This window comes from Elephas maximus, chromosome 15 (assembly GCF_024166365.1).
Source record: "Elephas maximus indicus isolate mEleMax1 chromosome 15, mEleMax1 primary haplotype, whole genome shotgun sequence".
NCBI lineage: Eukaryota > Metazoa > Chordata > Mammalia > Proboscidea > Elephantidae > Elephas > Elephas maximus.
In genome coordinates, this window is record NC_064833.1 from 19,753,398 (window position 1) to 19,770,283 (window position 16,886).

The following is a 16,886-nucleotide window of genomic DNA, read 5'->3' on the forward strand; positions in this document are numbered from 1 at the left end:
GCACTTTGCAGAAGGCACCAGTGAAGGAGAAGCAATTCTCTTGATTCCTGCTGCCCACCCTCACCACCCCTCAGGCCCCAGCTTAAACGTTTCATCAAGAAGGCCTATCCAGAGCGGTATGCTAGGTGAAATGTCTTCCCATATGGCCCAAGGGCGCCTGGTCTCTGCTGTGTGATACTCCTCACGTCTGCAATCATTTCCTTGATGTCTCTCCGATGCCTGTAAGCATCACGAGGGCAGGACTGCATCACACTAGCGCTTTGGTTCCCGTAGGTAGCATGGTGCCTGACACATATGGTACTTACGTGTTTGTTGCACTAAACTGAAATTTCGACTGGGTAATAGGTTGGGTAGGAATTTGGTCTGCTTAGGGAGAGGGTGGAAGGAGTCCTAATGTTTCAATGACTTGTTAAGTGCTCTGCCACTAACCGAAAGGTCAGCAGTGTGAACCCCCCAGCGGCTCTGGGAGAAAAGACCGGCAGTCTTCTCCTGTAAAGACTGTTGTTGTGTGCTGTCAAGTTGATTCCAACTCCTGGTGACCCCATAGGGCTTCCTAGGCTGTGATCTTTACAAGAGGAGTAGATCATCAGGTCTTTTCTCCCGTAGGGCCGCTGGTGGATTCAAAGTGCTGAGCTTTTGGTTAGCAGCTGAGCTCTTAACCATTATACCACCAGGGTTCCTTCCTGTAAAAATTACAGCTCTACTCTGTCATGTAGGGTGCTATGAGTTGGAACTGACTCCACGGCACACCACCACAACAAATGAAAGGGCTGAATCCCTGGGTGGTACAATACACACTCCACTACTAGCTGAAAGGTTGGCTGTTTGAATCCACCCAGAGGTGCCTCAGAAGAGAGGCTGGATGATCTATCTACTTCCAGAAAAATCAGCCATTGAAAACCATCTGGAGCACAGTTCTTTAACAGACACGGGGCCGCCTTGAGTTGGAACTGACTTGATGGCACCCTTGATGGCAACTTGTTTGGTTCATATAAGGGAATCATAGTTCCCTGAAACAGGATATTAGGAGAGATTAGGGGATATTGAGAAGAATGGACTCGAGATTAAAATATTTTTAAAAAGCAGCTAAGCAGCTTATGTCTACAAGGTGTAATTATCTGCTCATAGGTGTGAGTGCCTTGGGTGAGAAGGGCAAAACGAGACTATACGGCTGAAGGCAGGCAAGAACATTTGGAGAGATGAAGGGGTAAATTTAGTTTTCGCTCTCTGGGGGAATTCCTCTGTGGCCTATACAAATGCACACGTAATGTAGAAAGAAAAAGCCCTTGCCATGCCACGTAGGGAGAGAGACCCTGGGGGGTGTGGAATTGGATGTAGGTGCAAGGCTGAGGGCACACTTAGGAAACGTTCACTAAGCTCATGGCGTTCCTTGTCATTTGAAGTCTTAACCTGACTCAGATGGATGTGATCCCCTCCCTCTTCTCTGTCAGTGTGTTGGCCTTTTCCTGATGGCTGGTACCGATAACAGTGAGTGCACCTTGTTATTGAAGGGCAGTCACTATCAGAGACTGGATTTTGATTGCAACTGTCTTGATACAGAAGTAGTAAAACTGGCTCTTTGGATGTAAGATGCATCTATCCTGTGGCCAGACCCTCATCACCTCGAGACCAGAGAGTCCCCGGGGATGCCCAGACCCCTTATTGGAGAGGAGGGATTGGGACTTTTCATAATCACATTCATCAGTTAGGGTTCTTTGATAGCAGGTACCCAAAAAAGACTGGCTAACAACCAAAAAGGGAATTATTGGAAGGATCTAGAATAGCTCAGAGGTCCTGCTGAGAGACGTGACATGGGAAGGGTAGGAGCCTGACTAGCCTCAGAGATCTAGGTAGCAGGAACTGATCTCCTCAGATCTCTGACTGGGTTAAACGAGCTCATCTTTTTTTATTCTGGAGCCCTGGTGGCACAGTGGTTAAGAGCTACAGTGAGCTATGGCTGCGAACCAAAAGGCCAGCAGTACCAGTCCACCACTTGCTCTTTGGAAACCCTATGGGGCAGTTCTGCTGTGTACTGTAGGGTCACTATGAGTCAGAATCGACTCGACGGCAATGGTTTTGGTTTTTTTTTTTTTTTTTTTTTAATCCTACTCTTGTATCTGTCCCTTTTGGATTCCACTTCTGAGTTACATTGGTTTAGCTTGGATCTTGTGTCTTTCCTGTGGCTAGAGAGTTAGGAAAAAAAAGCCAAAACCTTTAACTGACAGTTCCATTAAGACTGCCCACAATAGGGGAGAGAGAATTTTCCAAAAGCAAATCAGGGTGCTCTTGCCAAAAGAAGGGGGAAGTGAACGTTGGAAGCCTAAAACATCTCAACTGCCATATTAGAACGAGTAACCCACCCCTGCCTGGCCTGTGAGAAGCCTCTGGCTTGGCCTTATTCCAGCCTAGGAAGAAAACCATATTTTCTCCCATCTCTGTCCTCAGGTTCACCTACAGAGTATTAGCAATCAATGTAGATTTTGCGGAAGATTTTGGGGGGAAATGGAGAGGGTTGACATTGTACATCCAGAAAAGATGAGTCCCCCTCACTTCTTGAAAGCAGGGGCCATGTTTGTTTTCCTCGCCATCACATCTCCAATGCCTAGCCCAAAGCTGGGCATGAGTAGGCCTTTTGAGACAAATATTTGTTGAAGGAACAAGTACATTTCACAACCTAAATTCTCTTTAGCTTTCAAATGGCTCCTCCCCTTTCTCCCCACTCTTCTCCCACGTGGCCTTTCTAATAATATCTTGGTCAATTTAACTCTGGCCTCAAATGTGTATGCTCAGCAGAACAAAAGCCTTGAAGTTAATGAGACCTACCCAACTTGTTAGATGCCATCAACCCCATGTGATAGAGTAGAACTGCCCCATAGGGTTTTCTTCTCTGTAATCTTTACGGGAGCAAATTGCCAGGTCTTTCTCCTGCAGAGCGGCTTAGTGGGTTTGAATTTTCAACCTTTCTATTGGCAGCTGAGTGCTTAACTATTTGCAGCACCAGGGCTCCTTAGAAAGGCTCATCAAAGTTATTCACCGGATACAAAACAAGACTGTAGGTCGGGAATTCTGCTGGTAAAAAAAATGTAAGGCTGTTTTATTATGCATACTCCCTAAGATTCTGATATGCCCTCTGTAGTGGGTTGATGGTGGCTCCCCAAAAGATATGTCCATGTCCTAATTCCTGGAACCTGTGAATGTGACCTTATTTGGAAAAGGGCTCTTTGCAGATAGAATTAAGTGTAGGATCTTGAGATGAAGAGAGGATCTTGGATTGTCAGGGTGTGCCCTACATCCAATACAATTTCCTTTTAAGAGACACCCAGGGGAGGCTTGACAGACAGAAGAGAGGAGGGGATTTGAAAATGGAGGCAGAGAGTGGGATGATGAGGTCACAAACCAAGCAAGCCAAGGAAGGCCTGGAGCCACCAGAAGCTGGAAGAGGCAAGAACAGAACCTTTCCGGGAGCTTTCAGAGGAAGTGCGGCCCTGCTGGCAGCTTGATTTCAGTTGGTTTTCTTTTATTTAACGTTATGTCTGCAAGAGTCATCTATGTTGTTGTGTATAATTGCAGTGCTTTCGTTCTTGTTGCTGTGTAGTGTTCACTGTGTGAATACATCATCATTTATCCATTCGGCTGTTGATGGGCATCTGGGTAGTTTTAGGAAATAATGGATAGTGCTGCTATGAACATTCTGGTACATATCTTCTGGTGAAAATATGCATGTATATCTGTTGGGTAGACAAACGGTTATACCAGTTTACCCTTTCCCTAGTAGCGTATGAAGGAGCCCTGGTGGTGCAGTGGTTAAGCCAGTCGAGTCCAACTCGTAGTAACCCTAGAGGACAGGGTAGAACTGCTCCACAGGGTTTCCAAGGCTGTAATCTTTACAGAAGCAGACCACCACATCTTCCTTCTGAGGGGTGGCTGGTGGGTTCGAATCTCCAGCCTTTCCGTTAGCAGTCGGGCAGTGGGCTTAGTGGTATATGAAAGTGTTAACACTTGGTTGTCTCCCGTCTCTCCCCTCCAGACCCCCATGGTGCGTCTTAAAATCTTCATCCTGCTTTGATCCAGTTGCCATTGAGTCAGTTCCGACCCACGGCAACCCCATGCGTGTCAGGGTTTTCAGTGGCAGATTTTTTGGGAATGGATCACCAAGCATTTCTTCTAAGGTGCCTCTGGGTGGATTCCAACTACCAACCTCTCAGTAGTTGAGTGCTTAACCATGTACAGCACCCACGGTCCTGTCTCCCCAGCGACTCTTAAAACTCTCATTCTGCCTTGATCCATTTTTCTCCCTCCCACCTGAGGCTTAGAACCTGTGACTTCCCACTTCCAAGAAAACTCCTCCCCAAACCCACATTTTTGAGTCTCTCAACATTTCTCCCCCTTCTTTTCCTTTCTCACCTCTGGCTTGGTCACTTTCAGCCCATCCTCCAGATTCTGTATCCCCCAAACTTATGAACTAGCCTGGCCAGAAGAGAACTCCCCTCAGAGGGAAGTGGAGGCCAGCGGTAGAGGGAGGTGGGGGAACTAAATATGCAAAGATAACATTTCCTTTAGCGATTGATAGCGGGAAAGCAAGCTGGGAACATTCTCTCATTGATAATTTTTGTATCTGTCACACAGAGAAAAGAGAATAGAGGAAAACCCTTAAAAATCATGAAGATGAAACGCCTGGAGGAGTGGGGGTCTTAATAACATTCCACTCCCCCTGGCACGTGATCAGAGGGGAGAGTGGAGCTGAAGTGAGGAACCAAGCTCCTGGGGCTCCCCACTCCCAGCCCCTCATGAAAGGGGAGGGTGGGGTAGGAGCAGGCCTGCTGAAGAGGGTGCTGAGTAAGGCAGCTTGGAACCTAGGAGCCCTGGAGTGCTCTGGTCCAAAGGTTACAACTTCAGCCACGGCGGCCCTGATTAATGTGCACCTCGGGAGGGTTCTGAGGCATGGGGCGAAGTTGAGCCTTTCCAGCTCTCTTGAGAAATGCATAATCATTAATCAACATTACTGTGCCCCTCTCAGACTAAGTGGCCTCTCGTGATTAGGGAATGGGCCCTCGAAAAAGGAAAACGCAATCTTTTAGCATTTTGAGTGTGTGCATTTGACAATGGCTTTCTTGGAAGCAGTGGGGGGTTGGGAGGGGAGCTCGCTGTGCTGGGCCCCTGATGTGTGTGGGGGGTGTGGGCCTGAGGAACAAAGACAACGCCAGAAGTTACGGGGTCCGGCCTTGCGGGCAGGCTGAGTGGACTTCTGTCCACTCTCCGGGTGAATTTGGACAGGGCGCCTTTCTCTGGGCGGGAACTGGAACCTCCAGGAGTGAGAGGGCAGCTGGGGGCTGGATTGCCTTTAAAGCTTCTGAGTTACACATTCGAGACACACTCCGAGTGCCAGCGCTAGAAGGAAATCACCTGATCCTCCTTTAAAATGGGAAGGCGGGCTCCCACCTCACCAGGTTATTGTGAGTGTTAAATCAGCTTACCGCTTACCGTTGAGTTGATCCGACTCATAGCGCTCTCTTATGTTGCAAAGTAGAACTGCTCTCCACAGGGTTTTCAACGGCTGTGACCTTTCTGAAGGAGATCACCAAGCTCTTTCTTCCTAGGTACCTCTGAACCTTTTGGTTAGTAGTCAAGCACTCGTTTTCAACACCCAGGATCTCCTCTTGTGAGAGTTAAATCAGCTAATATGTGTAAATCGTTTGACTCCTCAGTAAATGTTTGTTCCCTGCCTTCCTCCCCTCCCCCCCACAATCTTGAACTCATTTATTCCTTACAACTACCCTGTGAGGTTGGGTTGATAGCCCCCCTATTACAAATGAGGACACGGGCTCAGAGGCAGCCTAATGAGTTGGTTTGCAGAAGCCGAATCCATTCCTCTGTTTACGTTCATCACGGACTGGGGAGTTTGGCAGACCTAGGAGTAAATGGACTCTGCCCTGTACCAGCTGCATGACTTCAACGAGTTATTAAACCTCAGTGAGCCTCAGTTTCCTCATCTTTCTAAAGGGAAGGATGAGACCCGCTATGCGAGATGGTTGTGAAAACTCAGTGGGCTAATGTTTGTGAAGAGTTTGGTGCAAAGACTGTCCACAGCAAATGTTAGCTCCCCTGTCTCCCAGCCCTTTGTAACTAATTCTTTGTAATCACCACCCTCTTCCACCTGCTTTCCTGAAGGACACAGCCTGATACATAGGACAGCCTAAGAGCCATGGGTGGCAGATACTTGTGTGTGTTTGGGGTGGTGGGGGGGTGATGGTGGGGAGGGTGGGGGTGGGGTTGGGGGGGTGGGAGTGGTGGGGGTGCGGGTGGGGGTGGTGGGGGTGGTGGTGGGGTGGTGGTGGTGGTGGTGGTGGGGTGGTGGTGGTGGTGGTAGAGGAGGTACAGGATTGAGCCTCTCAACCCCCACTAAGGAGGTGGGCCAAGACACCTTCAAAGGGTCTCTTGTGGAGTGGTCCGAATAGCGACTGCTCACCTGGCTGTCAGGCTGGCTGGCTCAGCTGGCGATGCCAGAGGCCGGAGACATTGATGGAAGAGCGAAGGCCCTGGGGAAGCAGTGCTGGCCCCAGAGTCAGGGAGACCTGGGCTCCGGTCCTCTCTCTTTATCTCTTCATGTCCTCTTGGGGAACTCACCCAGCCACTCTGGGCCTCAGGTTCCCCACCTGTAAGAAGGACAGAATAATACCTACCTCAGAGGGCTGATGGGAAAACGAAATAGAAAGGTGCACATGAAAGCCCTTTGCAAATATAGTCCAATTGCTGTTGAGCTGAGTCCTACTCTGTTACCCCATGTGTGTCAGAGTAGAACAGTGCTCCAAAGGGTTTTCTTTTCTTCCTTCCTCCCTCTCTCTCTCAGTCGCAGTAAATACGTACACAACAAAACATTCTCCAATTCAAAAGTTTCTACATATATAATTCAATGACAACAGCTATGCTCTTTATGTTGTACAATCCTATCCTTATCTTTTTCCTAATTATCCCACCACCATTAAACTCAATGCTCCTCAAGCAAAAACTCCCCGTCTCTCCCCTGCTCCTACCCCTTGTAACCACTAATAAGCTTTGGTTTCTATATTCGTTTATTTCATATAAATGAGATCATACAGTATTTGTTCTTTTGTGGCTGACTTCAGCATAATGTATTCAAGGTTCATCGACATTATAGCGTGTATCAGGACTTCATTTCTCTTTATAGCTGAGTAATGTTTCATTGTATGTATGTTCCACATTTTGTTAATCCATTCATCTGTTGATGGACATGATAGGGTTTTCAATGGCTGATTTTTTGGAAGTAGATCACCAAGCCTTCTGAGATGCCTCTCAGTGGACTCGAACTTCCAACCTTTTGGTTAGCGGCCGAGTGTGTTAACTGTTTGTACTACTCATTGCAGATATAAGGAAGTGATTTTTTTTTTTTGCAAAGGGAACACTCTTGGCTCCCAAAGAAGGGCCCTTCTCTTGCGGAGCAACCTTGGCTTTCTCATCCTCCTGATCAGAATCAGCTCCTCATTGACTCCCACGAGAGGGCCAACGTTCTTTAATTCATTCGAGTGCCTTCCACAGGTCAGGCGCTGGCTGTGTGCTGGGGATGTTGTTGTTAGGTGCTGTCGAGTTGGCTCGGACTTATAGTGACCCTATGCATAACAGAATAAAACATTGCCTGGTCCAGCTCCATCTTCACAATAGTAGATATGTTTGAGCCCATTGCTGAAGCCACTGGGTCAGTCCATCTCTTCGAGGGTCTTCCTCTTTTTTGTTCACCCTTTACCTTACTAAGCATGATGTCCTTCTCCAGGGACTGGTCCCTCCTCATAATGTCCAAAGCAAGTGAGACTTCATCCTTGCTTCTAAGGAGCATTCTGACTGTACTTCTTCTAAGACAGATTTGTTTGCTCCTCTGGCAATTCATGGTATATTCTATATTCTATGCCAACACCACAATTCAAATGCATCAATTCTTCTTCGGTCTTCCAGCTTTTGCATGCATATGAGGTGATTGAAAATACCATGGCTTGGGTCAGGTGCACTTTAGTCCTCAAAGTGACATCTTTGCTTTCTAAGGTGTTGAGAATAGAGAGATGAAAAGACATGGTCTTTGCCCTCCAGGAGCTCTAGTGGGAGACGGGCAGAGAACCAGCAATTACAACCCAGCATGGTCTGTGCACTGACGGAGGAAGCATAGGATGCAATGGAAACTCAAAGGACAGTCAGCTCAGCTGGACATGGAGGTGGAATCGTGGAAACTTCTAGAAGCCCCTGCTTCTAAGCTGAGTCCTGAAAGAGGAGCAGGAGTTACCCAGGTAAAGGAGCAGGACTTGGAAGAATGTCTCAGGTAGTTGGAGAACATGTGCAACATCTGGAGGCAAGAGGAAAGGAGTGCTTGAGAACTGGAGGTGAGTGCAGAGAAAGGGGGAGGAGCTGGGAGAGGTGGGGTAGAGGGTAAGCAGAGGTTGGGCAAGTGGAGCAAAGGCTTTGTATTTATGCTGAACAGTAGGAAGGCACATTCCCTGCCCCAGGAGAGACTAGCTGGCCCCAGGCCCAGCTCCAGGATGATATACAAGCTCCAAGTGCCAAGAGTGGCCACGTCACCTATTCTGAAATTGGAGGCACGTTATGGTTCTGGGCAAACGCTCTCCATGCCTTTGTTAACCTGAGCCAGGTGGAGAGGCAGACTGTGAGGCCCTGGGCTCCAACACTGAGCTGCAGAAAATGCTCAGGAATGGAAGTTGCCCCTACCAGGACATTGTCTCCCCACTCTCTGGCCTCCTGGTCCCTGTTGCTGTCTGCATCTGATGTCTTCTCTCCTCGGCTTGTCAAGCCAGAGGGAATGCCCACTGTGATTTCCACCTGCCCTCCAGACAGGTGATTGTCACAAGGAGACCAGAACAGGCCTCACATTGAGGTGTCTGTGGGTTTGCTGAAGGTTGTTTTCCGTTGGAGAATAAAAACTCCATCAACCGTGCAGGGAGAAGCAGATGAAGTTAAGTAGAAGAGAAACTGAGGGGAGCGAAGAAGCTAAGCTTGTATCAGCTGGCTTCTGCTAAACCCTAGCTCCCTTCTTGTAGTTTCTTCTTCTTTGTCTCAGAACCCAGTTTAGATGCCACTTCCTCCAGGAAGCTGACCATGACACCCCATTTTACACTAGGTGTCCCTCCTCTGTCTCCCTCCATGTTCCCAGTATATGCCCAGATGCAGTTGATTGACTTGTGCGCCTCTCTCATTAGATTGAGCTCCTTCAGTGCAACAGAAGTGCACTGAGCACCTCCTGTGTGTGGTTCTGGGTGTGCAAGGATGAATTGGCCAAGGTTCTCGAGTGGCCTACAGACTACGAAGGGCTCAGACTAGTGGGGCCTATTGATGGCTTGCTGTCGTTAGTTGTGGTCAAGTCGATTCCAACTCACTGCGACCCCATGTGCACACAGTACAACTCCTCCATGGGTTTTCAAGGCTGTGATCTTTCAGAAGCAGATCACCAGCCCTTTCTTCCAAGGTGCCTCTGGGTAGGTTTGAACCACCAACCTTCTGGCTAGTAGTCGAGTTCTTAACCACTTGTGCTACCCAGGGACTGCTTCTATTGAGGGCAGGGTGAGCATTTACTCAGTTTTGTTTCCCCAGCAATTACAGTGTTTGACATAAAGGCGCTCAATAAGTGAATATTGAATGAATGACTTTGGCACTGTGGATGCATATCAATTTTCTAAGAAAGGAAATACAAGAGCAGTTGGGAAAGTAACTCAACAGTGAAGGCTTCACCAACCGCCTTTCTCCTATTCTCCTGTGTGCCTTTCCCAATAACCTCTCTGCCTTCCTTCACAACCATGAGCTGAGATCCCAGGCATATTGGCCATAGGCATGGGTGATCCTGAACTGAATCCTGGAATGAAGAAAGATGAGCAAGTACCTTGCCATAGTCTAGGGAACTGGGAATGTTGAGACCAGAGGGTCGGGGTCTAGGGTTGCAAAGCTTGATGGGATAAACTTTATGTTCCCACCTTATGGATACTGACCAGATGAGAGCTACCCATATCATACATCATCACCACCATCCTCATAATCATTGTTGCTTTTTGTGACAAAGCACTATCACGTAGATTAGTACATTATAGTGTTTGATCACCACAGTAACCACCAGATCTGTAGGGCAGTTTGGAACTGAACAGAGTGTGGGACACAGAGGTTAAGGATTTGTCCAAATGACATACAGGCACTAAGTGATAAAGTTGGAAGTACAACACAGGCCTTTTTATCCCAATTTTTTTTCACCGTACTGTATAGTTATTATTATAGTCTCTTATTTAGTATGGCACTATTTTCAGATGTAGGCAAGGTAGATATTATCCTAAGGTCATAAGTAAGATATTTTTAAAGTCATCTATCCATCTGCCAACCAGTCATCCATCTACCCATCCAGCCACCTGTCCATCCATCCGTCCATCCATCCATCCATCCATTTTATCGTTCCATTTTAACGATCCATCCATTCACCATTCAATTAATCAATAAACATATGTTAAGCACCTGCAATGTGGCAGGCATTGACTGAGCTATGACTCTTGCCCTTGAGAGCTATGCTGATGGAGACAGGGTGATACATGTTATAGCAGAGGTCTGTATCAAGGGCCATGGGAAGTCAGAGGAAGCAGTGATCGTTTCACTGCCATCGCAGGATTAAGAGGCACAGGCTCCTCTCTGCAGGTAACAACTCTAAAAATGCCTGAGTGTGATGTGAACACACACCAGTGATCATACTCTGAGACTGAGGAATGCTTGTCATCAAAAGAAAGATGTAAGCCCTTATTGGTGTGTATGTGTTGGGAGGGGGAGAATAGTGAAATAGGCAAATGCTTTGATTACAAGAATCTTAGTTATCTTGGTGTCCTCAGCATATAGTACAGTGATGGATATATAGTAGGTGCTTGATAAATGCTTATCCAGAAATCTTGCTGTGATCTCAAGTGAGAGAGAAATAAAATAGGTTATGAGTGACATCAACAAACAACCACCACCACCTTAAAGGATAATGTGCTTCATTTCTCCCCCACCAAGCTTAGGTTTGAACTTGGCTGTTAATTGGAATTTGGAGGATGTTTTGTCCTTCGTAATTCCTTGTGATGTGAAGATTGGTCATACCTCTTGCTTGATTGAGCCTATAAAGAGGAGGCTGCTCGTTTCTCATAGCGTATACTGGGCAAGGAAACCCTGGTGGTGTAGTGGTTAAGTGCTACGGCTGCTAACCAAGAGGTCAGCAGTTCAAATCCGCCAGGCGCTCCTTGGAAACTCTACGGGGCAGTTCTACTCTGTCCTATAGGGTAGCTATGAGTCGGGATCGACTCGACGGCAGTGGGGTTTGGTATACTGGGCAAAATTTACAAGGGACAGTCAACCTTTTATGGTTCAGCAACTTTAGGAATAAATGCGTTGATGGCTCTACCAAAGATACCTTGGATGCATGACTGCCATCATAATGTTTACAGCAAAACAAAACAAAAACGTGTTCTGCAGTCATGATATTTCAGTTCTGGTCCTGGATTTGCAACTAACTGGAAGATGATCTGGCCGTGAGTTGGAATCTACTTGAAGGCAATTGGTAACTGGTGGAAGATGCCTTCAGGCAAATGGGTTACTTGTGCTGGCCTCTCTTTTCTCATCTCTCAAGCAAGGAAGGCTTGGCTAGATGAATTCCAACACCTGTGCATTTTGGTGTCCTTGAATCGATGGCTTGTTTACCTGGCGTCCAGGCTAAAATCTTCTTGAGTTGGTCTGAGCTTTTGTCTTCCTCAGTGTCATGGATTGAATTGTGTCCCCCAAAATGTCTGTCAGCTGGGCCATGATTCCCAGTATTGTGTGATTGTCCACCATTTTGTCATCTGATGTGATTTTCCTGTGTGTTGTAAATCCTATCTCTATGATGTTGATGAGGTGGGATTAGCGGCAGTTATGTTAATGAGGCAGGACTCAATCTACAAGATTAGGTTGTGTCTTAGACCAATCTCTTTTGAGATATAAAAGAGAGAAGCAAGCAGACAGACAGGGGGACCTCATACCACCAAGAAAGTAGGGCCAGGAGCAGAGCGCTTCCTTTGGACCCAGGGTCTCTATGCTGAGACGCTCCTAGTACAGAGGAAGACTGATGATAAGGACCTTCCTCCAGAGCCAACAGAGAGAGAAAGACTTCCTCTGAAGATGGTGCCCTGAGTTTGGACTTCGAGCCTACTAGACTTTGAGAGAATAAACTTCTGTTTATTGAAGCCATCCACTTGTGGTATTTCTCTTATAGCAGAACTAGGTAATAAAGAAACTCAACCTGGACCTCCTCTGGTAACCTTGATACACCATGACCCTGCAGGACCATGCTCTCTGCTGGTTGTACTGCTAAAAGGTGTGTACTTGTTGCTGTGACAGTAGAGATAGGAACGTGAATGAGAGTGGGCGTGCATCACTCAGAGCCCCTTGTCAGTTGGCGGAGCCAGTTGGAGGCAGTGCCAAGAGACTGGAGGGCAGGAGGAGAGACAGAACTGGGCACTCCCTCTTCATTCCTCTCCACTTTGGTTATGTTTCATTGGCAGTAGGTACAACCACAGGTCCAGCTAGAACCCCTTCTCCCGGGTTCTAGCTCTCACTAAGTCTTCTGGGAACAGTATTTCCTCCACTTGTTCCTTCAGCCTTGTGGATGGTAATGGCTTCCCACTGATGCTAGTCTCTGGGTGCCTCGACACTCCTTGTTTGTTCCCTTAGCCCTGCCGATACCTAAGAAGTCCCTGCCGATTGAAGTCTCTTTGATGGAACCATCTGTGGCGAGAAATGTATCCTGTCGAGATGCTGAGTGTCCAGCACTACACCAGTGCTTCGCATTTGTTATCTAATTCACCCCTTACAAAGCTCCACGATGTAGGCTTTGTCTTCCCGTTTCACCCATGGGGAAGTCAAGGCTCAGGTTACGCGACTTACCCAAGGTGGCAAGATTTGACTCGTGTGGTTCATAGTCTGTGTTCGCCCTACCCACATGCTAATTGTCTGTGAGGTCTCTCTCTAGTTAGCTTCTAAGCTCTTGTCACGTTTTTCCTTTCAGGGACGGATTACCCACTAAATGAGGGCTTACTTGTGCTTACTTGCTAATCTGTAGTGCACAGTTTCACCTGTTTTTCACCACATCTTTGTGAAATCGTGCACTACAGATTAGTAAGTAAACACAATTAAGCCTGTGCATACCTTGCTTACTGGTTAATCCACCTCCATTCCTGGCATCTTGGGACAGGATATTAGTCAATCTAGGCTCTTTTACGTCTAGAAAATGTCATTGTGTCTACCTGGAGTCTTAAATCATCTGTGTTGGCAATAATGGGTGTGCGTCATTGGTTTAAACCTGGCTTGCACTCTCCATACACAGTCAGCTCAGGCCAGCGGGGAGGCAGCCTTTTTCCTGCTGCAGATTGAGGCTCGGGTAAGGAAAAGCAGCAGACATCCAGCCAGCCCTCTGCAGATGCTGTCTGTGACTCAGACAGGCCTTGAATCCCTCTGGTTTGGCTTTGAGCTTGGATCTTCCCCCCATGTATCCTAAGGAACTAATCAGATAAATGAGAGGAGACGTATAAACAAAGATTGTAGCAGCAAAAAAATTAGAAACAACTTGCCTGCCCATCAGTAAGGGATTGGTTAAATAAATCACGGCCTGTTCATGGGCATGACTCATTAAAAAACCCACTAAAATTCAGCTGCATTTGTTGAAATGGAAAAATGTCCAAAAAAACCAAACCAGTTGGTATCGAGTTGATTCTGACTCATGGTGACCCCACGTGGGTCAGAGTAGAACTGTGCTTAACAGGGTTTTCAGTGGTTGATTTTTTTTGCAAGTAGATTGGCAGGCCTTTCTTCTGAGGCATCTCTGGGTAGACTTAAACCTCCAACCTTTCAATTAGCAGCATGTCAACCATTTGAACCATGAATATATACAACAATTAATAAGAATTCCTTAATGTCATCTAATATCCTTCCATACTCAGATTTTCTCATTTGTCTCCAAGTGTCTCTTATAGTTGGTCTGATCAAAATGGGAGCGAATCACGACTATGCATTGCACTTGGTTGTTATGTAAGAAAAACTTTAAATTTATGTTCTACTCTCAGTGGCCTAATTTGTCCCGAGTTATACAGATTATTGTTTATTTCCTCCTAGTCAATTCATTCATTCATGCATTCAACAGTGTTTTCCCAGAGCCTATGCGTGTTAGGCATGGGGCAGGGGTTATAAAGATCAATAAGATAAGATGCTTGTTTCAGGCTCTTCCAGCTAAAAGAGGGAGGAACAACTACTTGAATAGATTATAAAGTCTGTGAGAGAGAGCCCGGCAGAGACGGATGGTATTCCACCATCTTTGCAACTTTCCACAGATGATGAGAAGATGAAAAAGAAAGAAAAATTGGCTTAGGGAAGCAGTAGGGATAGACAACCAAATAGAGCACAGTTTGATAGGTCATGATATGGATTTCACATTCCTTTAGTCTCCTGGCCCTTCCTTCTTCTGAGTAAACGGGAGTGGGTAGTCAAAGTCACTTGACACCCAAGTTGTTTAAAATCTGCATTTTTATTTCTCTTCACAGCTCCTTGAAAGGCTCTCCCCAAGCCCCACCCCCATCCCCAGTCAGCCTTCCGTGACCAGAAACATGAAAACCAGGCACCTATTGAGGAGGACTGTCCACCCCCCTGTGGCCTGGGAGTGGATGGAAAAACCCTCGGGGTTCTCAAAATTTCAGTCCATCTTGAATATGGTATGTGTCCATGTGCTGTGGCCAGTACTGCAATCAGTCCTGAGCCATGACAACCCCTTGATGGAGGGGCTGGAGCATTGTGGTTAAAGCGTGGGCTTTGACCTCAGGGAAACGTGGGTTCAAATCCTGGCCATGACAATTACTAGTTGTGTGGCCTTGGGCAGGTTCCTGAGCCCAGCCCTGAAAAAATACTGCTGAAGTCCAAACTTTACTCTTCTGATGTGGAAAATTATGCAGTTTCTCGATGCGGAAGATCAAAATTCTAATTTTCTATGAAAGCCCTTCCTTCTTGGAGCTCTGGCCGTTCTTTCATAACATGCTATATCATTGGCCACACTGGGGAGTCAGAAGCCCCATGTGAAATTTCTCTGGAACATTTTTTTGTTGATGTTTGTTAGCTGCCATCGATCTGGCCTCCAACTCTTAGCAACCCCATGCACAAGAGAACAAATGGTGCCGGTCCTGCGCCATCCCCATGATCACTTGGGGGTCAGACTGTTGTGACCCATAGGGTTTTCACTGGCTGATTTTTGGAAGTAGATTGCCAGGCCTTTCTTCCTAGTCTGTCTCAGTCTGGAAGCTCCACTGAGACATAACCAGCATCATAGCAATACGCAAGCCTGCACTCACAGATGGGTGATAGCCGCACACGAGATGCGTAGGCTGGGACTTGAACCCGGGTTTCCTGCATGGGAGGTGAGAATTCTACCACTGAACCACCAATGCACCCCTTCTCTGGAAGATACATGGATTTAAAATTCCATATAGAGAAATTCAAGGAGCTCTGGTGGCTCAGTGATTAAGTGCTCGGCTGCTCACCGAAAGGCTGGTAACTTGAACTCACTCAGCAGCTCTGCAGGAGAAAAGGCTGGAGATCCACCTCTGTAAAGATTACAGCCTAGAAAACCGTATGGGGAAGTTCTACTCTGTCACATGGGATCACTGTGAGTCTAAATCAACTCGATGGCACCTAACAACAAAAACAACATAGAGAAATTCATCATGCTAAGCCAGAAGAGTCCTCAGTCCTGTCCCAGGCTGGCTCCTGAAAGGTTTATGCACCTCTGCAGGGTGGATGGAGATGGGGGCTAGGAGACTGCATCCAAGCTCAGGGTAAGGGCAGCTGTCTTTGCAGAGCAGATGGTTAGATGACCTCGCACAAAGGTTCCCTGTTTCTTTAACAAACACTGTTGTGAATGTAGCTTGGCTGGGGCAAGATGTGAAGTGATATGTTCTGGGCTGGGAGTATTCCGGAACAGGCTCCTTTTCTGCTCTCCATCCTGCCGTTAGCTGCTCTTTAATTAGACACTGTTGATGGGCACGTAGGCTTCTTCAAGGTTCCTCAGGGGAGCTTGCTCATGATCTTTGCTAAAAAGCTTTAGAGCTATTGCTCAGAAGCTTGCTTTGCTCACCGCTGTTCTGAAAAATTCTCCCAAAGCCTGAGGTTGAGGGTGGGGACTGGGAGCTGGAGCCTGGAGCCTCCTAAAGAGGCATTGGTTCAGACTCCTATAATCACAGAATCTCAGAGTAGGAATGACAGTTAATGGTCACGTGGCCTAAACCCTCTCATTTTCAAATGAGAGAACTGAGGCTCAAAGGGGGAAGTGCCTTCCTCGTGGTCATACAACCGGTTAGTGGTAAAGCAGGGGCCAGAATCCAGGACTCCTGAACCCTGCTCACTCCATGAGGTCAGAGAAAGTCATTGTCCTTTCCTGTCTTAACTGTGTTTCTGTCCATTCCAGTGTTCAGCATGATTCCTTCTAGATAGGGAATAGTGTGAGCAAATGTGGACATGAGTGTGGTCCACGGAAACGGGTAATAAGGCTTGTCGTGTTAATAGCAGGAGTCCCTGGGTAGTGCAAATGGTTAACAGGTTCAACTGCTAACCAAAAGGTTGGAGGTTTGAGTCCACCGAGAGGCACCTCAGAACAAAGTCCTGGAGCTCTCTATCCGAAAAGTCAGCTGTTGAAAACCCTGTGGAGCGCAGTTCTACTCCGACACACATGGGGTCGCCATGAATCGGAATCCAACCCACAGCCACTGTTTTTTTTTTTTAAATCAATGGCAGGACATGTTTTCAGTTTCATCTCGCATTTGCTGAAACAACTTCCTCATGTAACCTTTTTTTTT